Source organism: Lagopus muta, chromosome 1 (assembly GCF_023343835.1).
Source record: "Lagopus muta isolate bLagMut1 chromosome 1, bLagMut1 primary, whole genome shotgun sequence".
Lineage (NCBI taxonomy): Eukaryota > Metazoa > Chordata > Aves > Galliformes > Phasianidae > Lagopus > Lagopus muta.
The window spans coordinates 64,128,988-64,152,805 of record NC_064433.1 but is presented as its reverse complement, the minus strand read 5'-3'; the positions used below and the strand labels follow the sequence as shown (position 1 = coordinate 64,152,805).

Genomic DNA, 23,818 nt, shown 5'->3' with positions numbered 1-23,818 from the left:
CGGCCGCGCCGCCAGCGCCGGCGGCGGCCGGAGCGAGCCCGGGGCCGCCCCAACGCCCCGGTGCCGTCCGGCGGCGACCGCCGGAGGATGCCTCGCCGCCGCCGATGGCCGCGGCCCCGACGGACCCGTCGCCGGAGGGGCTTCTCCGGCCCGGTCAGCGCCGAGAGCCGGGGATGCGGCAGGTCGGGGCCCCCCCCAGCGCCGGCGTTCCTCGCGGGACGCCCTCCGGCCGCCTGAGAGCCCCCGCGCCGCGCATGGGGGGCACGGGGCTCCCCCGCTACTCCGCGACCGCCGCGGGAGGAGAGGGAGAGCCGCGGGCAGCGAGAGAGGGGAGCGGCACAGCCGCACCGCCGCTGAGCGCCGCGCGGTTTCTAGGCCATCACCTCCCCCCGGGCGCTGCCCGCCGGAGGGGCCCGGCCGTGCCCCGCGGGGGGGACAAACAGCCGAACTTCGGCCAGAAAAGGGCACGGGGCCGGGGCTCGGGGAATGCTGCTGGGGGAGCGGGAGCTGCGGGAGGGACCGGGAGGCAGCCTGCTTGGGAAGCGGGGAAAGGGAAAGAGGAAGAGAGAGGGAAAGCGTTTCCCTTTCGAACGGCGCCGGGACGGTCCGTGACTTTTGCACGGAAAATTCAGGTGATGGGAGTTAGGCCCGCTCCTCGTCCCGGGACCGGAGGCAGCTGAGAGCCCGGCAGCAAGCCCCAGCCCGATTGGAGCAACAGAGAGAACAGCGCGGGGAGCTGCTGGAGACGACAGTTCGGCAGAAGGCGGCGGGGGGGAGGAAGGGGGAGGTTGCGGCTGCGGCCGTTCCACGTTCCCCCGCAGGAGCCGGCGGTACCAGGCGGGCAGCGGAGCTCCCCGTACCGGGCCGGGCATAAATCCTCCTGTCAGGGAGGGGGCAATTACAAGGCCGTAAAAAAAGTCAGGAAGATGGATGCTCTTGAATGATGATTGATTGCTATTTGTGGTGCTGTTCTAATGGGAAGCCCGAAGCTGGATCCCGAAGCCAGCGGGCGACGCTCCTTCCAGCGCCCCGGGCTCTCCGGTTCCGCGCTGTGCCCGTCCCCGGGTGCCCCAGGGTGCTGCCGTAGGGCAGGGGCAACCCGCAGCCCCCCAGCGGCACGGTCCCACTGCAGGGCACGGAGCAGCATGCACTGACATCAACCGCGGAAGAACGGAACCGGCAGCTGGGAAGTTACAGAGCACTAAGAGCCAGGAAATGAGCAGATTAGAAAACTGAATTTCCTTACTCTCTTCCCCCTCACACGTACACAAATCACTAAACTGAGACAGGTTTATAGCCTTCACTTATTTACCGGTGCGTCTCTCTGGCTATCGTGCCCATCATCTGGGATGTAAGCAGCAGAAGGGGAGCATCAGAGAGGTGCAGTTGGGATTTTCACTAGAAATGGGTCGTAAAAACTGAGCATGTTTTTAAATAATGGCCTTCCAGCCTATTATGGGATATAGATTTATTAGTCACTTTTATGTTTGAAGCCAGGTTTGAAAACAACCTAGATGTTGTTAGCAAAGTTTGGCTCTGAGGAACGGAAAGCTGGTGTGTTATGTTTGTGGGGTGTTTTTTTATTAAAGGTTAAGGGACCAGATTAAGAACAGCTGGAAAGGGTCACAGCTTGCACGAGTGAGAGAGCAATCAGCAGCTTGCCAGATACACCTCAAGAAACAGGGCTGGTTTCCATCTGCACAATACGCCAACTTCACGGAGGCAGAAGCAGGGTCCCTAGAGCAGTGAGCATGTGACTCCTAATGGCTTCCCAATATTTGGTGCCCAACAGATCCTTTTAAGTCTAGGTGCATCAAAACAGCACAAATGTATTGCAGTACTGGATAGAATCATTGAACTGCTAAGGTTGTAAAAGACCTTTAAGATCATCAAGTCCAGTCGTCCACTTACCACCAGTACTGCCCACAAAACCATGGCCCTCAGCACTGCATCACCACATTTCTTGAACACCTTCAGGGACAGTGACTCCATCACCTCTCTGCACAGCCTGTTCCCAGGCTTTACTACTTCTGAGAAGAAATTTTTCCTAACATCTAACCTGAACTTCCCCTGGAACAACGTAAAGCCATTACCTCTCTTCTTATCACCGTTACCTGAGAGGAGTAGATGACCACCACCTCACTACAACCTCCTTTCCGGGAGCTGTAGAAAGCAATAATGTCACCCCTGAGCTCCCCTTCTCCACGCTGCTCCCTCAGCTGCTCCTCAAAAGGCTTGTGCTGCAGACCCTTCACAGCTTCATTGCCCTTCTCTGGACACACTCCAAGGCTTCAATGTCTTTCTTGTAGTGAGAGGCCCAAAACTGAACATAGTACAGGAGGTGCAGCCTCACCAGTGGATGACAACACATGCCAACAGCTGCAGTTCAAATAGATCAAACCTTTGTAATTCACTGAAATCTTAATTTACCTCCCCTTTGTTACTTTTGCACCATTTTTTTTTTTTTAAGCTGGACACATTCTAGGTTAATTTAATGGAACAGCTTTGGAATAGCACATATAGTGGTGGTTGGACCCTACCAGCAAGAGAAAAACCCTTGCTGCAATCCCAGTTGTTGTGACTGAAATATCTTGCTGAGCTTTGCTGTCTGGATCCCTGATGTTGGCAAACTGTGAGGAGTGGTGGGCTTCACTGAGGATCAGGGCTACCACCAGCTGAGTTTGCCTGAAGCTGGCAAACTTTGCCATCAACAGCACCTTTCCAGCCTCGTGTGATAGGCACCAAACAGCCTCAAGGCATTTGCTGAGGCTTACTGATCTCAAATATGTGGATTGTTTTTTTCTTGATGTCTCAATTTCCACATCAGGGAGATTTTTATTATTACTATTATTATTACTTAAAAATAGTAACCTCTAGATTTCCTCAAAGCACACTCAAACTTGTATCAGTTCACTTGTCCACAGTACCAAGATGCTGAATATTGAGCTCTGTGCCATGTGAGTAATGACTGCAAATGCTTTTTGACTTTCCTGATTTAAATGAAGTAATTGTCTCTTATTCATCTCCTGACTATCTACAGGTGTTTTGCACATGCTGTTTCTAAAGGTCTTCAACAAAAAGGCAGCAGTCATTTAAGGTTGTAGGTGATGAGCCAAGCAGAAGCTGGGTTCCACAGAAGACAAGGAACACTTCCTATTTTGGAGACTTTTCATGTACTGACCAAAAAACACAAAAGTTGTTGGTTGTAGTTCATTATTCATGATATTATTCTAACAGGTGGCTATTGACAGGTAAGAACATCTCAAGCAATATCTTGAACAAATAGTTACAGGCAACTGAAAATCCTATCTTCCTTCTCTGGTGAAGAGACCTTCTGGGAAGGCTGTCTGTGCCCCTGAAGAAAGTGAACAGCTCAAGACTTCACTGAAGTCCTGGGGATGTGGGCTTTTCAGCACTTGTGAAGTCAGGCTCCTTATAATGAAAAGAAATCTTACAATAACCTAAAGAAAACAGAAATGTTTTCATATCATTAGGTTATCAGAGCAATGTATTTAGATGTCGTTTTCCTGTTGTATTAAAAAGAATAAGAGTCCAGAGGTGAAGCTCTGGTATATTAAAAAGTAAATAGAAATAAATATTATGTCCCTTGGTTATGATTCTGTTCAGAAGATACAATGATCCATCTGTCTCACACCTCTCAGCTTTGTGCAAGTATTTCCCAGATAGTGAAGAGGTACCACTGATAGAATTTACTGCCATAAATAAAGTATATTCAGGAAGGTTTTCTTGGAAGCGTCTATTCTGGCATAAAATAAACAAAAAAAACCAGTCAGCAACCTAACAGAAGACATCACAGAGTTAAGAATCAAAGCAATTAATCCACCAAATGGAGGCATTAGTGATACCCCATTGTGTAAGTGTGCTGGAGCAATATCACCATCCACCAGAGAAACTGCCACTTGCGTAATATTATTCTGTGGTACAAACCTGGCAAAACATTTCCATTTTCTACTCGAAGAACCATCTCTCTTAATAATGGTAGAGGTTTCCCTTAGACTTTAAACAAGATGAAACTGTGAAGGTTCTTGGGTACTATCACTGGAAGGTCTGGAGGAGAAGAAAGGCAAATGCCCAATTACATAAGAAAGTCAAAATATATTAACTTGATGAAAAACAAAACAAAACAAAAGCAATTCCAGCTGGACAACAAAGAGATCTCAGCAGGTTTGGGGCAGCCAACACTTCCCCAAGTCGTAATTGTCCATCTCAGCATCACTCCTTCCTTAATAGTCATGGGCTCTGTTGTCATTTCTTGACAAAGCAACCCATCTTTTTTGCCAAGTTAAATATCAAATGAGTGGAGAAGTTGAAATGCCTTTCATTCATTACCATGTCCAGCAGGTTGTACTCTTATCTAACCTACCCAAGGGACTTTTTCATGAAATGTCTGTGCAGAACACAGTTCTCTATCTAAATTAGGGAAATGTCTTCCCTGGCCAGTTCTTAAGGAAGGCAGGAAAGATTTCATAACAGGACTGCTTAGCCCACAGCTACATGCCCCTCCTGTCTGTCCAGGATTGGGTAGCCACCACTTGTTTGGTTTGTCTACACTTCCCTAGGGTCTCATCTCATACCACTGCCGGTTTGCGGTTATAGTCAGTGGCCTGCAGCTGGTCTGGGAAACCACAATAAGCACATACATATCCCTTAGCAGGTTGCACAGGCTGTCCTCCCAAAAGAAATACAACAAAAGGAAAGTCCCGGATCAGGCAGAAGTGCTGTGTTTAAGCTGAGGTGATGGGAGACACTAATGGGGGAACTGTGGAGAGAAACAAATCCACACTGCATCATCTTGGAAAGTACTATGTGAGGAAAGAGAAATAGAGGCTGTCTCCATGTCTTATTCACCCAGCTTTGTGTGTGTCACTCTTGGTCTGTACTTCAATATTCGTATTCATACATTTTCATCATTTTTATCACTTCTTTATAATTAATTTTTTCTTACATTCTTTTGACTTTGCACAACGTATGTGGATGGTTCTATCTACATTTTTATCTCTCTTCTGTGTGAATATTACTTTAACAAATGTAGTTGAATTTCCCTTATTTGTGAAATGCACTTCAATTAATATCAGTAACAGTTTGGACAGTAGTGACACTTTTCTCTCTTAGGAACTCGAATAATTTTACAAATATTTTCCAAAACATTTTAAAACTTTACCAAAGGATTCACATCACCTCTAGGTCATCTAAATTCTGGAGAGGTTACATGAAGACCAGTAGATTGCTTGACATTTGTGGTTGCCCGTTTATTGGAAAACGTAAAAGGATGTTTGTTTTTTTAAAACAGATGTTTTTCTGACTTCACTGGCAGTTTACAACAAATATCACATGAAATCCAATTTAAAGTTTTGAAAATGATAGATTTGTCATGTAACCCTAACCACCTAGCAAGAGATTTTTTTTCATGTGAGTTGTCTCACTGACTCAGTGATTTTATAGTCAAAGTGACACAAATGTAGTTGATGTATGAGTTACGTCGACTTTTATCCAACTTTTCAGCAGGAAAGTAGTAAATAATGCTATTTTGAGGTTAAGTGCAGACATACTCACAACACCAACACTGCATTAGCTTCATTTCATTCACATTTTCAAGAATCTTTTATTCATAATGGGATGATTGCGGTATGCATTGAACAAAATTGAAGTCCTACATTGAGGATCCATTTGATGAAGAGGACCTTCATCAAATATATTAATTCATGAAAATTTCCATTGGCATACTACAGTGGTCTTGTTACAATAAAAGAGTAATATTCTGATTTGAGAAAGAAAGGGTGTGGCTGAATCCTGCTTTTATAACTTTTAAATAGCATCTTTTTTGTGGGTATATCTTTTATCAATACACATATATGCATTGGAGAGGGACTTTTTATAAGGGCATGTAGTGACAGGATGAAGGGAAATAGTTTTAAATTGGAAGAAGTTAGATTTAGACTAGATATTGGGATGATATTCTTTACTGTGAACGTGGTGATACACTGGAGCAAGTTGTCCAGAGAGGCTGTGAATGCCCCTTCCCTGGAAGGCCAGGCTGGATAGGGCTTTGAGCAACCTGGTCTAGAGGGAGGTGTCCCTGCCTATAGCAGGGGATTGGAACCAGGTGACACTAAAAGTCCCTAACAACCCAAACTGTTCTATGATTCCATGATATATGGATTACTGTGCTCAGGTGGATTCCAGGTGAAGGTAGTGCGTCCTGGCACCATGGAGCTGCTTACAAGGTTGACGGTGAAATATTCAGGGATTTTTTCCTTATTTTAAGTGCAACCTTCCATCTAGTTTTAGCTGCAGGATAGTCAAAGGATGTGTACAACTGACACGTAATTTAACAGCTTTTAAAAATACAGTGTGTTCAATGTTTCCCATGAAGTGAAACTAGTCTTCAAAGGGTGATACTATTTTGTCACATCTGAGAGTTCACATTCTACATAAGTTTTTACTGCAATACTGACCATGAAGCTAGTCTACAGAAAATTAATATACTCCGCTTATTCATACATATATAAGCAATACTATAGAAACACCCTTCTCTAGAGCAAGGCCTATATTATGCTTACCTTTGTTGTACAAACAAGTCATGAAACAAAGTTGAACTATGAGAAAGTGAGGCATGCAAATGCAGACTCGAGTCCTTCAGAAAAGCTCTGCCTCAGTGTGAAGGGGCTGGAGTGCTGTCCCTGTCCCCTGGGGGTTGGAAGAAACAAAATTCAGTGAATATAGGAATATTTGCAGGATGGGGCCCTACTTCCCATAGGTTTTCATTTCACTGTAGGATCCAGCTACTGCACCTATAAAGACAGAGTATTTTCTTGGACTTTCTCATCATCTATTTTCTTTCTAATGCTTAAAAATATTCTGCAGAAGGCTCAAGAAGGTCACCAGTTAATCAAACAGGAATTTCAAAGCTGATGCTCTGCTTGCCTCTGACATAACCTGTTTTGTGACAGTCCTGGGTGATGACCCTGAAAACTCATGTGGTATTTACTAACATGCAACAGTGTCTTTGGGCTAGTTCCATACTATCGCGTGTCTCAGAGCGCATGCTGCCAAAAATGCTAGCAGAAAATGATTATTTTAAAATAATCATTTATGTACACTAGAGTTCTATGTTTTCTTCTTTTTTCTTCTGTTTTTGTAATTTATAAGTGTGCACACAACCCCTTAGTGAGGCAGCCTAGGAAATAGGACAGATATTTTCAAAGTGCCTTTTCCTGGTGAGACAAACAAAATGCATTTCTGTTTTAATAGCTGAGAAACAGAATTATAGGCTGAAAGTAACAGTTCCAGCTAACATATTTCAAACAAAAGGATCAAAATTCTCAGAGTAAAGGGATGCTGAGCATGAATTCTTGTCCTACTGATTAGGAAAAAAAAAAAAAAGGTAATTTATTTCATTGAAATAATTCTTACTTGACATGTAATGAACACAATCAAAGTTACAGGCTCATTAATGACTTTCTAATGACAGTCTCCCTCCGAGTCACATTAGGAAACCACTTATAGAGTGGAAAAAAAAAATTGTTAAGGGAAAAGTCTTAAAATAACATGCAAGAAGCACAAGTATTTAAATCGACCTGATATCAAACTGTTGTAGCTACTTAGATACCTAAAGGTGCAAATAAGTATTTAGTAAGATTTTAAAAATACGTTGTTGATCTTAAGGTGTCTGCATTCAAATATTTTTCAGCTACCAATAAGTCCTCTGCTTTCAGCATTAAACCAAGTGCCTGATGTTTCTGGGTACGTCTAGGAGTCTTTCAGTGACAGCAGAGCTGAATTCCCCAAGTCTAATTTGAGTCTGACAGGCTCCACAATCATGTTCCTCTGCCTGTATCACCTGAGGAGCTGCATCCCTCATGGCAGGAACATTCACCGAGGGCCAGAGACACCTAGATTTCAGCCCCTGCTCCAGTGGCTGGTTTTTATAAGATTTCTAATGTAGATGTTAAATATAAGAAAAAAATGTATTTCAAATACATAAGCCAACCAGCAAAGCAAGGACAGGGAGCCAAGTGTCTATATTCCTAGTATCTCCACTTTTTGTGGATGCCACCTTCTTTGCCTCTGTGAGCTGCTCACTGAAATCTTCATATGGCTGGAGGGCACTTACACACACATGCTACTAATGCAGGTAGGCTGAAGGAAGTGGAAGCTCTCAGGAGGAGCTGATGATGGCTCATTAGGAATCCCACCGGTCCATTACAAGGTCAGATTGGATTAGCCATGCAGTTCTATCATCAAGGAAATAATATCACCCTGAAAAGCATGGGTTGCCAGACGCCCCAAACAGGAGTTGAGATTATTTCATAACCCACTGCAACAATTCATAGCAGCAGCACTTATCATGCAACCAAGATGCCCCTAGGAACCATCTGCTGCTCAGGAACTGTATGTGTTGCAGGGCAGCGTGGAGTCATTGAGGAGAATTACTCATGTTTTGTTTTCTCTGGATTTGGAAAACAACTTCTAGCAACACATCAAAGTTTGAGGCAATGAAATTTTCCAATGATATGTACATCGGCTGCTCTGAAAGTAATGCCTCCTATTTATTTCTACAGAAACTGCAACAGATACAAAGAGCACAGTAACAGTGTTTGATAAAGCAGTTTCTTAGCTACAAAACTCTATTTTTTCTGCATAATCACCACGGTTAGCTGATTCCCATGTGGATGAGCTGATAGAGACACTCTTTGTTTCACAGTGTGACAGCCGGGCATGGCCATAGGAACATGACTTGTCTTTCACGTTGCTGACACTACTGCTAAAACACACCACCCATTGCCTCACTGTGCTCACATCCACTGTTTGGTCTCCAGAAACATTCAGCAAGCATCAATGAATGTCAATGAGTATGACTTTTCCACACAGAGGAAAAGTGACACACCCTTACTTCGTACACAGTTCCATGGCAGATGTCATTTTGTCAGACTGCCCCTCTGCTGCCATCCGTTGTACAGCAACAAAATGTAATGGAATATTTGTGGAAAGGTTCAACCTCTACTACCGTACTACTGATGTCTGTTTCTGTGATTGTTTGAAAACAAAATAAAAAGGGAGGCATTACTTTTGGAGCAGTCCTTGTAGTATACATGCCAGTGTTACATAGGTGAGCCATGCTGCCTTTTGGAACTGAAGAATCCTTATTTATTTCTTGTAAATTGGCCTTATTTCAGGTTTGGGCTGCTTCACATGTATTCCTACAGGCTGATGGTTACAGTGGAGTATGTGAAGGTGCATGAGACACCTGGGATCAGGAAAGCAAAGTAAACCCAGGCCCTCTCTTCCTTCTTCCTGGAAGAGAGAGCATCTTGTTTCCACTCCCAGATTTGATTAGTTCTCTCCTCTCCTCTCCTCTCCTCTCCTCTCCTCTCCTCTCCTCTCCTCTCCTCTCCTCTCCTCTCCTCTCCTCTCCTCTCCTCTCCTCTCCTCTCCTCTCCTCTCCTCTCCTCTCCTCTCCTCTCCTCTCCTCTCCTCTCCTCTCCTCTTTTGTCATTTATCCTATCGTTTTTCAGTGCAAAATCCATGAACCATTTTTCAGTGCAAAAACCATGAACCCTGGAGATGGGACAAGAGCCCAAGATTTGCTTCTCCCTTGTCCCTATTTGCAGGGCTGCTGCTGGATGGTACGTTCTTGCTGTATGTTGTGCATCTCTCGTGTTGTAGCTCTCTCTTGGGGATTTGGCACCAAGTGACTGAGAAATTAATACATCAAGAATAGCTGTAAAGTAATTCTGGCCTTTAGGTATTCAGGAAGTTGTTTCACTGAATGCTACAGCTTGTAGTGACAGCTATACTCATAAACCTTTATAGGCTTCTTTTGAGAATGCTATTCTAAATCCTAAAATTTTGACATTTTTAAGCAGCCCCCTAATATATAGCTAAATCTAAGATGATCTAAACACATTCCTTTTTAATATCAGGTTGTTTCATGTCTTTAAATATTATCTACCACCACCACCAAAAGGAGCAAGCAACATTATCCATTTCTAGGACTGTGTAGTCCTGCATCATGTCAGAACATTTAAATATATATTAATGCAGCAAGATATTATGCTTACTTTGAGATTATTTTAATGAGAAAATGAGAAACTGAAGAGTGTGCTCAAGTGGCTTGCAAGCTGATGCTCCATACCGTAACATTTTTATGTGATACAGGTAGTTGCAAACCTATGAACATCAGGGGAGCTGCATATTCACATCTCAGGTCTGAAATGACTCAGCCACTCTTGTATCAGTGCAAAAACACAGCAATTTTTAACAGCAACTTTGTGGAGCTTAATGGAATTCATTTCCTATTCATACTACCTCCTTCAGTTTGTTTCCAGCCCTAATACAGGAACCATATGGAGGAAAGCACAGAAAGATAAGTAGGCATTGCATGCCATTACTCACCATCTGCTTAGGTGCACTGTGCTGAGCTAAACAAGGAACAGATTGTGGCTCTGGCAACATTCTCATTTGGACTACAAGAGCATCCCCTGCTAGGGAATGCACGGGAAGGTTTTCCTGGGGTTTCTGTGTGAGATGAGTGCAGCAAGTGGCTGACTGATGGAGGAGCAGTGAGTGAAGACTAAAAAGCAGCTGAGAAATGAGAGCCTGTGTTGAGAGAAGGGATAAGAAGTGAATGAGGGTAGGCAGATGGTAAAGGCATTAGTGATAAGGCAGCATATGATGTTGAGATGTAGATTTTGATGGCAATACACAGTTCTGCACTCACTGAAAGTTTGGAAGTTTTGCCGTAAGTTTCTTAACTGATATTATTCCACCTGGCATTTTATCAGTGAGATCCTCTGTCAGCAAAAATTATAAAACCAAAAATGTATATTAAATCATATGGCATGCATTTACTTGAGATTTATAGGTGAACTTACCCACTGTAAAGCTGTGCTCCCACAGAACCTTCACTACACTTCCCTGCACCTGCAGAGAGCTGGGAGTGGGAGGATAATTATGAGCATTGAGAGGCTCAGCCAGATGTTCCAGGAATGGAGGAATTTCATCTTTGGTTGGCTGGCCTCTCTGGGCAGGAAAACAGAAAGAGGAAGCAGCCTTGTTTGAGCTGGCCTGCGCCATGAGTCCAGTCCTGGTGAGTACCAGGCTTCGCTGTTACTACAGATCAGGCAAAGCCAAACACTGAGGGGATGGGGAAGGCTGAAGTGTTAAAGGAAACATGGGTGTGAAACAGGAGTGTGCGCAGATGATGAGAGCATAAGCCTGATGGGATACGGTAAGAAGCTAACACATTCCACAGAGCGTTGCTCCAAAAAGATGAGGTGTCACTAATGTGATTCTTAGACTTCTGTATTTCAGCTTTTTACCTGAACAAAAGTAGATAAGAAATTATCCAGCAAGTACCTTTTCATCTTGTATTTTCTTGTTTGTTACCGAGATGATTCATATTTTCCTTTTTCCATTAAAGGTCCAACTTTGAGCTAGTATTTTTCACAGTGTTGAAATAGCCATTTTCACTTCCTCTCAGCATATTAGCCATACCATTAAGCAGTTATGAGTACAATTCAGAACAAGGATTTCTGCTTCCAGGCAGCAGCCTTAATTCTTAAAATTATTCATTATAAATTGAAGAATAGAATATATTCTTAATCATACATTGTGGATTGATACTTTTTTTCAATTCCTCCTTTTCTTAATTTTCTTTTCAGTAGAGCAACTGAGATTCACAGTCAGTTTAATAATAATAAACAAATCTTTGTCAGTCACTTCCAACTCCTTTTTCATTAATTCATGTAAAACTGTCAACATGTCAGTGGACTGCAGTGCTTGATTTCAGAGAGGTCTGAAGGAGGAAGGAAAGCATTATGGAAAATGTATTATTGAAAACAGAAATATCTCAACTGAATTGCAGAGGGGCATTTTAAGATTAAAATAACAAATGCTTAGAATGAATGAAAATGCCCAGATGATGCAGCAATGACAGGCACCAGAATGAGGCTTCTATGATGCTGGCATGTGGTCAGAATGCTTTGTGACAGGACTCACATGTTTTCACTTCAGTGTGAAAGACACACAATATTTTCTGATCTACTGTTACCAAGCAATCACAGTGCAAGTCCTGTGACATGTAATTCTATATCCTTGGGATGGAGGAAGACCCCCACATCCCAATGACAGGCAACCTCTGGTCCTTGCCTGTGGGATACTTGCTGCAGGAGCTGCATCCAGGGTCTCCACACCACCACATACCTGTCTGTTGCATACCCTTCACTTCTCCCACTCCACACATTCGAAGGATGGCTTTGAGGATGGCATTATAACCGTTATCAGATTGCTTTTCTGGTCAGCCAGAAGGTGGATGAGCCACTACAGAAAGTGAGCTATTTACAGAGAGCAGCTGCAGTAGTTAACTTCTGTTCTACTGTTCTACCAGAGAGGCAGCGATGTCCAGAAGGCAGCTGAAGGGGACAGGACCCTGCAACTGAAGGAAGGGGAAAATGTCAGTGATAAATGCAATCCATAAAACACACTGATTATATGGTTTACAGGCTTGTTTTAACCAAAACTGCTACCAGGTATCTATCAATACTATTGTTAGCAACTGTGGTGGGCTAGACTTTTTGGAGAAGTCTGTTTAGTATTTGTTGTTGTTGTTCTTGTTTTTAAATGCAAGAAGAGCAAAATTAAGTTTCAGGAAAATGGAAAACATCAGCAAAGGGCATTTATTTGCTTCAAGATTAAGGGTGAAAAAAAGACTGAAGGGTAAATTAAGATCATGCTTCTTTAAAAGAAGGGAACAACAGAGATGCACCATGGACAAAAGTCTTTTCCCTCAGAATCACATTTAATTAGCAGTGCTTGAGCAACCATTTTTGCAGCAAATTTGAGGGACAGTCTGTCCTTTCTTTAACAGTTGAAAACTGCATAGATTAGCTTAACTTTGTCACCTCTATAGAAGATTTCAGTAAGCCATAGTTAACTGCCACAATTTAGTTTGATCATTTTTCCAGTGACACACATAGTCTAGAAGTTCCATCCACCTTTCAGCTCATTGCTAGCTAAATGAACATTCATGTTCCAAGTAAATTTTGGAGAATTTGGACAATTTTCCTTTTCTAAGTGACAAATACTGTGAACAGTTAATTAGAAGATGAAACACATTTTAGCTCTTGCCTGGTGCCTGTGCTTGGAGCAGCTTAGTTGTCTAGATGAAGTTCATGTATGGTGACTGAGCACAGGAATTGGATTTAAGCTGTGACTGCAGTCCATGTGCAGCAGCTTGTTGAGGCACAACCAATCACAGGGGCAACAGTCAGGCAGCAGCAGTCTTTCCTCAGCCAGCAGGACAGGCGCTGAGCTGCTGGACTGGTGCTTACATCTAATGCACTGCAAGAAGTTTTTCTTTGTAGACTGCAGATAGGTAACCAAACTGAATGAAAAATGCCAGGAACAACTGTAGGAGTTTCTTCCATTGCTCAAAATATTGCTATTCTACGTGGAAGCTCCTGAATGTAATACACTGGGGAAAGTGAACCAGAACCTGGACTGTTACAAACTCAGAACCTTATCAGATTTTCCAAGTTTCACAAAATGTTTTAATCAACTTTGACTATTTCAAACATGTCTAAAATTTCTGTGACACCTCCTCTTATGAGATTCTTGATAACTGGAAGGGGGGAGCTTGAATGGATTTTGGAATTGTGCAGAGAAGAACTAGAGAAAACAGAAATCGATTACCATATCAGGTAATTCAAGTTGCAGAAAGACAAAAGAGATGAATTTGAAATATGTCATTCTCCCAAGGAAAAGGTACAGTAACAGGAGACTGAAATGAAAGAATTAAAGTCAAAGAACAATTCCTTTTTCATAAATACAGCTCAAAATAAAAATCACCACGTAAGACATTGTTTTGCTCACCAATGTTCAGTAGCCATCACATGGAAGATGAAGGGCACTGTAAGGTTAAGTTATCACTGCTGTATAAATCCCATTCAAAGTAGCTACTGTGAATTCTGGGTGAAATGCAGTCTGTTCCACTGTTTATGCACACTTTCAAAACCATGCCACAATAGAAAGAAAATTTAGACATGTATATTTCAAACAATGAGACTTAACGCTGAGCAAAAGTGAAACATAAGATCCACACTGAGACCACAGGGCACATTTCCCCATGAATTTTCTCTCTTTTTCACAACCATAATGCAAGTAGGTGAAGATATGCCAGTCAAGAGGTATTTTCTTAGCTCTTAAGCTTCAGCACCAAGCCCAAGTACCCAAGTACTGTCTATTGATCTATTCCAGAGATCTGAAATACCGACCAGAAAATGTTGGTTTTGTTTGTTTCTTTGTTTTTACTTAGGCAGGAAAAGTTCACCTGCAATGCATTTAATAACATACTTTGAGCTCAAGCATTCAGCTAGGCATTTATTTCCCCCTACCTTATAATGAATCTTTGTATTAGCTAAAATATAAGAATAAAATTTGTCAAGAACCTTTACATCTAAAAACCTCAAAACAGAGATCTTTCTTTTGTCTGACAGATTTTACGAATAAAAGTTCAGCCTGAAAAAATAAACAGATTCTGGAAAGAAAACAAAGAACTTCTTATGCTTTCATTCTTTTTAGATTGCTGGTCATGCAAGGCACAAGAATATCATCACTGCAAGAGTTTGTGGAATTTTTCATCCAGTGCATCTCTTTATAAATTGAAAAATGAAATATATTATGGAAAAAGTCATGTTTTATCTATTATTTAAGAAGAAAAGAAATCATATCAATTTTGTTTGAGTAAAAGAAAAAGTTAGACACAATTTATTTTGAAATGAAGTCTAATTTACACATTGAATCAAACAAATTTAAATTGCTCTTTGCTCAACAGAGGCTGATTCCATAAGGAATATATAGGATTATATTAGAACTGGACTTAAACATTTTACTTCCCCCCCTTTCCCTTTTTTCTCTGTATTCAGGTGCATTCAACTGACGTGTTTATCACGCATTCCTTGTAGAGGACTTATTGCAATGCCATTCATATTTGAACTGAATATTTTAACAGTGCAATACCACAATAATGATGAGATAACTTATTACTTAGAATGGGATCTCACGTAGGAAGAAAGGAGCATTTTCAGTGGTTTTGCTAAATATTACTATACTCCAATATTCTTCAGGTAAAAAAAAAGAAGCGAGTGAGTCTCTGGAGTGGAGACTTCAGCCCTTCCTCACTGTGCACTGGATTTAAGCCTAAAGCCAAACAAAACTGTGAATTGAGGTGTTCTTCATACTGTACTTTAGCTAGCAACTGGGTCTGATCATAATGAAGAAATTGCCCGAGTCTATCTGAGATGACTTAAGACAAACTGTCAAATCATTCAAGTCATTTCAATTTCATCATGAAATCTTAAACCACATAAGTTTCATTCCACAGCTGACCCTGATGTAAACACAACTGAAAAAAGGGGGGGAAAAAAGGCATTTCAGTTTCTAAAGTGAGAGAACAGTTACCTGCAAAACAGGAAACATCCAGCAATGATTGATCACTATATGGTAGTTAATAGTAAGTCACGGTAGATACGGTTTAGCAAGCTGAATTAGATATCTATTATCATGTGACCATTACCTCTATTTTGTGTGATGGAAAAAGGAAAACTTTGAAAAAATTACTGTGGACAGGAGGCCAGTTAGTGCAACGTAGGATTTGAGTAAACAAAATGTTAGCATACTGTCACACTCTGGATATCGTTGTATTACCTTATAGGACAATGAAAGAGACTTTGATAGAGCACTGAGAAATAACGTGCTGCTTCCCAGTTAGTAAACATGATGGTAATTATAATATCTCTCCAGTAACACTAGTAGTTATTGGCATTCCTATGCTTACTCACAGGTGCTTGTAATGGAACACAGGCTAGGACTGATACTGCTGTAGATGTTAGTTCTAAGTTTAGATTACAAAAATCCATAACACAAAGACAAAAGTCTTTTAAAGAATCATATTTATAAAGCTTATGAATTAATATGCTGACTGGGACTTGCTTCTGACAGGTCCAGCACATTAGGTTCAGATATACTGGCATGATCAAGTCTATCAGGAGCCTGAAAGTCTCTGAGAACATTCAGAATGACATTTGGGATAACGACAATGAATTTTGGCCAGGTCTTTCATATGCCCATTTGCTGCTCTATATTTTTGGCTCCAAATGTGTGCCAAGTTGAAATTCCCAGACTTTCTCAGTGCCTGAGAAAATATTGTTAAACCCAGATTTGGGACATTCATAAAACACAGACACAGCATGTTAATGTACATGCCTGTTGTTACACAAATGCAGTCAGAGAAAGGAACCAAAGATGATGGTGTGTTGAGCTTTATGTGGCTTTGATGTGTTGTATGTCACGAATAGTGAGATTGCATCTCAGTGATGCCGTGTGATGAGATATTCACAGAAGACAACTTTATCCCAGTGAGGTTAACCTCCTGTGATCCCTTCAACAATCTCAGGGAGGGGAGATGTGTTCCTTGTCCAGCAGTTTAGTGACTAAATTGGACTCTTACTTTGAATTTCCCTCTGGGGGAATCTCTCTCTCCCTGTTAACCATGGAAAAAGCCCAGAATGCTGCATTTGGCTCAGTTAACAGAAGTTATCAAAAGGCTAGGATCAATTTTGGAAGTCAGATCAACATTTCCCTCTTTTCTCCCTACCTGAAGATGACATTTTAGCTAATAGATGATATCAGATAAAATTGTAATGACAGTGAACTTGGGAGTTATGGCAAGCTGCTCTCGCTGTACAGTGCCCAAAATCAAGGCTAGATTTTATGCCTACGTCAAGAGGGGCTCTAGAGGCAGGAACAGACCACATCACTACTAACTTACAGCACAGGATTCAGCCACAAATATGTGCAGATGTCTAAGATGCCTTTTGCCATGTTGGTGACTAAGCCTCATTATCTTCCATGAGAAAGATTCCGTTGCCTCCATTTGTGATGAACTCCTACATGCAATTTTAAACATTCATAGAGATTAAGTATTTTGAAAGACAGATTCCTTCCATCCTGGTTACCAAGGCTTTCTTCTTCCACAGAAAATAGGCTAATGCCTTCACTTATTTCTTCAGAGCAATAACTTTGGAAAGATAAAGGTAGTAGATTATAATTGCTATTATAAAAGGAAAATATATATATATTTCAAATGCTTCTAATTACAAGAGACAGAATGAGTCCTACTTCAGTGAGTGCTTGATGGAGATCTAACATTACCTCCACAGCTGATGTCAATACTGGGACAGAAAGTACAGGACTTCTCAGGGTTCCTTTGTCTTCCCTCCTATAATTTTGTTTCTTTTTCTGAAAGGCTTGATTCTCCTAGTTAAAATCATTTTGTTCACACAGACACACACAGAGAAAAAACACATTAATAGAAACCTTAAAGTTACAAGCCCTGTCTTGTCTGGCAGAAGACTTGATCCTGAATAAGCCACCGAACTGGAATTTACTGTCAGAGTGAAAGTTGCTTTTCAAAATTAAAAAAAATAATTGATGCAGTCATGTGTTTAATGCCAACATTAACACAGTTGTGCTTAACCACTTCAAAATGAGAGAGACTATCCAAAAGAGTTTAGAAAATGAGTCCACTTGTAAACTGAAATATGGATCAAGATGGAGAAGGGTGATGTAATAGACCCCTTCTGTTTTTTGACTTGTAACATCTTCATTAAGTACTCGGAAGGATCTGAAAATATCTTCTTACCTCACTTTGATCACATGAAGAATGTGTATGTACACAAGAAAGATTTTCTTCCAAATAGATGAAAATCCATTCTGGATATAAAAACAAGTCTCTCATCACAGGAAATTAGGAAATGTTTCTGAGTCTCCTTATGATGCTAGAGAGTGATAATATGAAAGGAAAATAAGATGTTGCTGCGTCCTACATATGCGGTTGCAGTTAATTTTGGCTATCTCTGCAGAGGAGCATTCAAAATTCTGAAGATATGAAATTGTTTGCTCTCTTACAGACCAATGTTTAGATAATATAATTATACCACAATAAAAGCATCAGTTTCTCCTGTACTTGTCATAAAAAGGTTCCTAAGCATAAAATTTGGAGCATAAATCCCCAAAAGATAATTTCATCATCAGTTTACTTATAATTCTTATCTTACTAAAGAAAGAAAAAGAATATTCATCTGTTGTTCAAAGGCTATTTTCTTTCTTTTTTTTTTCCTAAGCAAAGAATTATGATTCTGATAATGTTCGACATGGAGGAAAAATTGTCTTATTCAAAGCAGATATATCCATTAGGATAAGAGTTACTAAACACAAAAAGTTCTACATCATGCTTTCATCAGGCAGTTCATCAGACTGCAGCACAAGATCATGTATAACCTAACTATATTTACAATCATTCCTTCCTGTTATCTTTCTATTATTTCTACTTCCTATTATATTCACTGGGCAATAACATCAGAAATATAAGGGCTGCTCTTGAAGTAATGCCTCCCATTTTATTACATTGGCCCCTGATGTCAGAGGTGGATGTTGGTGGGATGAGAGTAAAGATTGAACTTTCCCATCAATACTCTGTTACATTGTGTTGCCACGTGACAGATGGCAGCAGAGGGGCAGTGAGACAGAATGCAGTCTGATATGCAAGTGCATGTGAGCAAAGGCATGTCACTGCATTCCTCCATGTGGAAAAAATGGCACTCACTAATATTTACCAACACTTACTGAACATTTATGAAGACCAAAGAGTGGATATGAGCACAGTGAGGTGGTGGGTGGTGCGCTTCAGCAGTGATGACAGTGACGTGAAAGACAAATCCCGTTCTGGATTGCCATGCACAACTATCACACCTCGAAATAAAGAGTGTCTAGATCAGCTCTTCCACATTGATCTGGGGATTATGACCAGGGGACTCTACACAAAGCTGCGTATTGGCTTCAGTGTGTTAGAAAATGATGTTGGCAATGTTAGAATATTGCAGTTTGTGCCGTGTGGGTCCCACAAATGCTCAGACAGGAACAGAAAGAACACTGTATGCAAGTATATCAGGATCTACTGAACAAATATAAGGCTGAAGGTGACAGTCTTCTGAATTGCATCATTACCACTGTTGAGATTTAATGTCATCACTACAAGCCAGCATCAAACCTGCAGTTCTTGTAGTGGTGACATGGGAATTCTCCATTAAAAATGTTCAAGACATAGCCCTCGGCTTGTAAAGTGATGTCTACCGTCTTTTGACATCAGAAAGTGGTCATCTTTCTGGATTTCCTGCTTACTGAACTGCAAATGTGGCAGTATTTAGCAGAAAAAAAATTACATACCTATACACACATATATGTATATACATATGTACATGTATATGCATATGCCATTTTAGATGGTATATGGAAGCTCATTGCAGCTATGGTTTTATTAAACATAAACTGAGCCCTCAGTAAAAATGGAGTGGCAAGGATTTAGATTTAAAAAACAAACAAACAAACAAAATGCAGATGGCTTGCATTACCCATATTTCTTATTTAGAAAAATAGCTTTGTTAAGTTGAATTAGGTAATGAATTTATGACTCCAGTATGAGCAGGTTTGGCTCTATCATTTATTGTTAAGGACACAGGCTGGTGCCATTTGTTTGATTTACTGATAAGCATAAATTTCTTGGAAGTTTCCTAGTATTTGAAGGATATGAATAGATTTTGAATTTTATCACTGCTTCAAGAAGCTGAAGACATTAGGACATTTGTTTTTTTTTTCTATACTGAGGCAGAACTATTCTGCTAAGTTATCAAGTTCTGCCACTTCAATTGCATTCTAAGTTCTTTCACTATTTCCTTTAGTGGTTCTAAGGCAAAATCTAAGTTGAATCTTAATTAGTGTGAGGTTCTAAAAGATCGTTCTGAGGCTCATTATACAGATTAAGAAAGAACATTTCAATTATTTTTTTTTTCCCATGCTTATCATTCATAAGAACTCCACAAGGCAGTAAGGGATTTTCCTAACACATTATAGGTATATATCCTATGGATTCCAGAGAGATCTTTTTGTTGATGTATGGCTTTGATATTTCTTTACGAATAAAGACAGAATAAGGATATTCTACTAAAAATAGCTCCTAGTTTTTCTCTCTCCAGGACGTTATCCTCCAGATATCAGATTGCATTTAGAAAACATCATTTGTTGCTAAGTTTTACAAGCCTTCCAAACTTCCAAAATCAAGATAAGGAGGAAGGCAGTTTGGAAAAGCTTTCCTGAATTTCATTAGGGTGTCTCAGTTAAGCATGCAATATTCTTAATGAACCCAATGAAAGTTTCATTTATTTGCACCACGGTTCAGCTGTTTCAGCCTGGACTGAGTGAGAAGCAAAGAGATATGAAATCATGTCTTCAATAGTTGTCATTAGACAAGTCAACAAAACAATATGAAATGTGTCAGTCAAAGGTCAAATTCCTGCTGTACGTAAATATTAAAACATTAGAATACTGTCTAAAATGTTAGTCCTTCTCTAGCTAAAGCTCTAACTTTTCCAGCGACAGAGATAAATTTTGGAGTTACACCTTTTTTTTTTTTTTTTTGTGGTAAGTCCCTGTTTCAGTAGTTGCAGAATGAAATAGAGAACAGAGCAGAAGATATCTAAAATGAGACCATAAATTCTAGTCATAAATATATTTATATAATTTATCATCTTTTATCAAAACAGTTGAAATAGTTTTGAAATTTAAATTATTTTTGAGCTGGTAAGCCATTAACATCTTCTGCATGGGAAAGTTTAATGTTTCCATCATTTCTCTGCTTATACTGCAGGGAGTGAGAGGGGTGGGGAGAAGAAGGTGAGGAAGTTGTCAAAAAGGGAAGGTGATTAACATAAAATAAGGGTTAGTTGAAATGTAATTTTCACCAAAATGTTTTCTCAACAGAAGAGCTGTCTATCAATCTAGTGCTGAGAAATCAACACTAATTTTACACAAGCTATCAAAAGAGCAAGAGAACTAAGCTAATTGCTCTAAATCAATTGTGAAGTGCAGAGCAGCTTCCAATAATTCAGAAAGATTTTTTACTCACACTTCGGGGTTAGCATATCCCAACTGTAATTTACCACTGAAATGATGTACAAATACCAGTAATTCCAAGATTAGGCATGTTCCCTGAATGAGAACGACAGGGAATAGAATTTATTATTGCACTTGATATCCAAAGTTAGAAAGGTTTAAGAAGAAAAAATATACTGGCAGTTAAAGCTTCTTCGAATTAGGAATATTCCCTGTGGTTGGACTATCCCCAAGAAACTTAGTAATTGCTTGCTTTATATCACTATTAGCGTATTCTCGCTGATGGAAACCCACTGTGCCATGTACTTCTACAAAATTACAACAACAATCAGGTAAGCTTCCTAGATGTGATGATGAATATGGTACATAGCTCTACTGCAGTTTTATGAAGCCCCTACTTTGGTCAACAAACAAAATATATCTAAACACAGAGTCTCCTTGGTAAGAAAGTGCAAGCATGATGGCATTCTCCAAATGATTACATAAAAGTGAATTAAGGTTAGGGAAAGATAGGAAATAGGATTGTGATATGATTTTGGTTTCAAAATCTCCATGAAATGAACAAACATAAACATCTTTTCCCCTTCAGTAGGACAAGGAAAATTACATTAGTAACATGATCATATTTGGATAAGGAATGATCTAGAATAGTAGGAGAAGACATCCAGGAACTTGGTCCAATAAACTAGATTACGACAACCTAAGAAATGACAGCATAAGGCAGCAACATTATTATGTAATTCAATTCCTTTCAGCAAATGTGTCTAGTCATAGAAAAAGTTTTTATGATGCTTGTTCCATTGCATTCAACAAACTGGGGTCAATTCTGCATTTAGCAATAACATGAAAAGCATCAGAAAATGTACTGCAAGTATATGTATGCATATACATATGTTTTGCATTACCATTACCCTTGTAAGATAACTGTATTGAAGGTGAGCTGTTGCATACGAAAAGTGGAAGAGAGAGAAGGGAGCATCATGCTTTGCTTGTGCAAATACTTCTGGTTTACATTTTGATTTACCTGCTGCCTGTACTTCACAGAAGTTCTCTTGGTATCTCTTTAAAATGACACTACTTTCTACAGTTATATATTTATTTTACCTTTCACATAGCTCTAAAACACTTATTTTAACAGGTGAGACACATTCCAACTTGCAGGTGTGTCCCGGCACAGATCCCACCAGTGCTGGCTGTGAAGGCTGTAATTATACCCAGCTCACACACAAGTCTCCCAGAGCAGGATCAAAGGCAACAAGAGATTTTTGCAGTGTATGGAAGAAAAATATGGTTGAAAAGTGTCTTCTTGTCCACACAGGTAATTAATTATACTTAGAGTATTTGGACTAGAGCTTTCCAAATTCACATCACTGTCAAATCTGGAGTTCTACTTCAAGCATGGCTTTATTATATTTAAGATTTGGTTTAATGAGTTGGAGACCAAGACTTCTACAACCTGCATTTTTCAAACAAACTTTACTACTTGGATTCTAAGACAAGCAGCTGAAAGGATCATTTCCTTAAGAAAATGTCATAATATCATCTCTCTGCCAATTGCTGTAGAGGCAGCACCTGCCCTACATATTCATGGAGTTTTGGCTATCAGCAACGTAAACAGGCAATGACTTGATAGAGAGTTTCAATGCCTGTGAGATCCCACCAGCTTTCTCTGCATGTCAGAAACCCTCCTCCTTTTACTCCCAGCAAACAAATCCCCATGTTTTAGCTTTTGGCAATGAATCCAGTATGAATACTCACAAATACCTAATTACTGGAACTACATATCTCTGTTGCCTGTTGCAATTCACTCCTATCATTTTTCAGCAGGAAAAAAACTGTGTTTTCTGTCGTTCTTGTAGTAGCTAGTTACTCCTGTGGAAAGGCAGCTGTGTGCTGGCACTCAGAGCCAACACCAGTCCAGCTCCTCACTGGTGTTAGCGCACAGCGTGTCAGGGTCAGGGTACAGAGGGAAGTTGCCTCATTAGCATCTCTTGACTGAAAAGGGATAAACCCTAAAATGAATCCATCTGTTTTCAGTACGGCTTTGTTTATACTTTCTAATGCTGCATTTTGGCAGTTTGAGGCACTATTTACTCATCACTGCTGTCACTTATCCATTCATCTAAGCCACGGAATTTTGAATAGGAACATTCACTTATTAAGGCAAAATTTTCTCTGCTTATTTGCTTGTCTTCCTGGATACAAGTGCAAACATATTTTTTTTGAATGTAAAATCCTGAATAGGCAGTTCATATGCAAAGAGAACACCGGGAGGAAAAAGGAACAAGGAATGTTTGATGGCACTTACAGCATACTTTCTATCAACAGATCCCACCTTTTTCTGTATAATGATCTTGTTTGCTGCACTGGGTACCTCTCCCTTATGCTGGGAAAATTCTGTATGTTTTGTCACTTGCTTACAAGCTGCATATTTGGCAGTTGGCTTTTTTTTTTTTAGACATATGCATTTTTTAGACCTTTCCTATGATCTGCAGAAAGGAGTCCCTGTAAGACCCAAATCAGAGAAGAGGGAAACTGCAAGGTAGACGGACATACCTAAAACTATGAAAAAGCTGACAGCTTACAGAGGGACTGTGCATCGTAATAGGGAAAGCAAAGTTGCAGTAAATTTGATAAGTACATTGCACAATCTCTGGACAAAGATAATAGTTGTGGGAAACACTTGCTGAAAAGGATTTCCTGAGGTTACTGATAAATGATTGCATCCCTTTAGGGCTTGAGTGACTTCTCAGTCAGGGTGCAGATGATGGTTTCAAACACAGTCATTAGG

At 40.4% G+C, this 23,818-nt stretch overlaps 1 long non-coding RNA gene across 3 annotated transcripts in view; it reads right to left on the bottom strand.

Annotated features, from left to right (window-relative positions):
* Positions 1–74: 74 nt before the first annotated feature.
* Positions 75–23,818, bottom strand: part of LOC125687971 (uncharacterized) — a 58,007-nt gene continuing 34,263 nt past the window's right edge. For 2 of the 3 annotated variants that reach the window (XR_007374538.1, XR_007374537.1), the window contains 3 exons: positions 12,226–12,451; positions 6,582–6,708; positions 75–4,068 (listed from right to left, as the gene is read on the bottom strand). This is a non-coding gene — a long non-coding RNA (uncharacterized LOC125687971). The remainder of the gene's footprint in view (positions 4,069–6,581; positions 6,709–12,225; positions 12,452–23,818) is intronic. The other variant, XR_007374536.1, reaches the window with a different exon arrangement.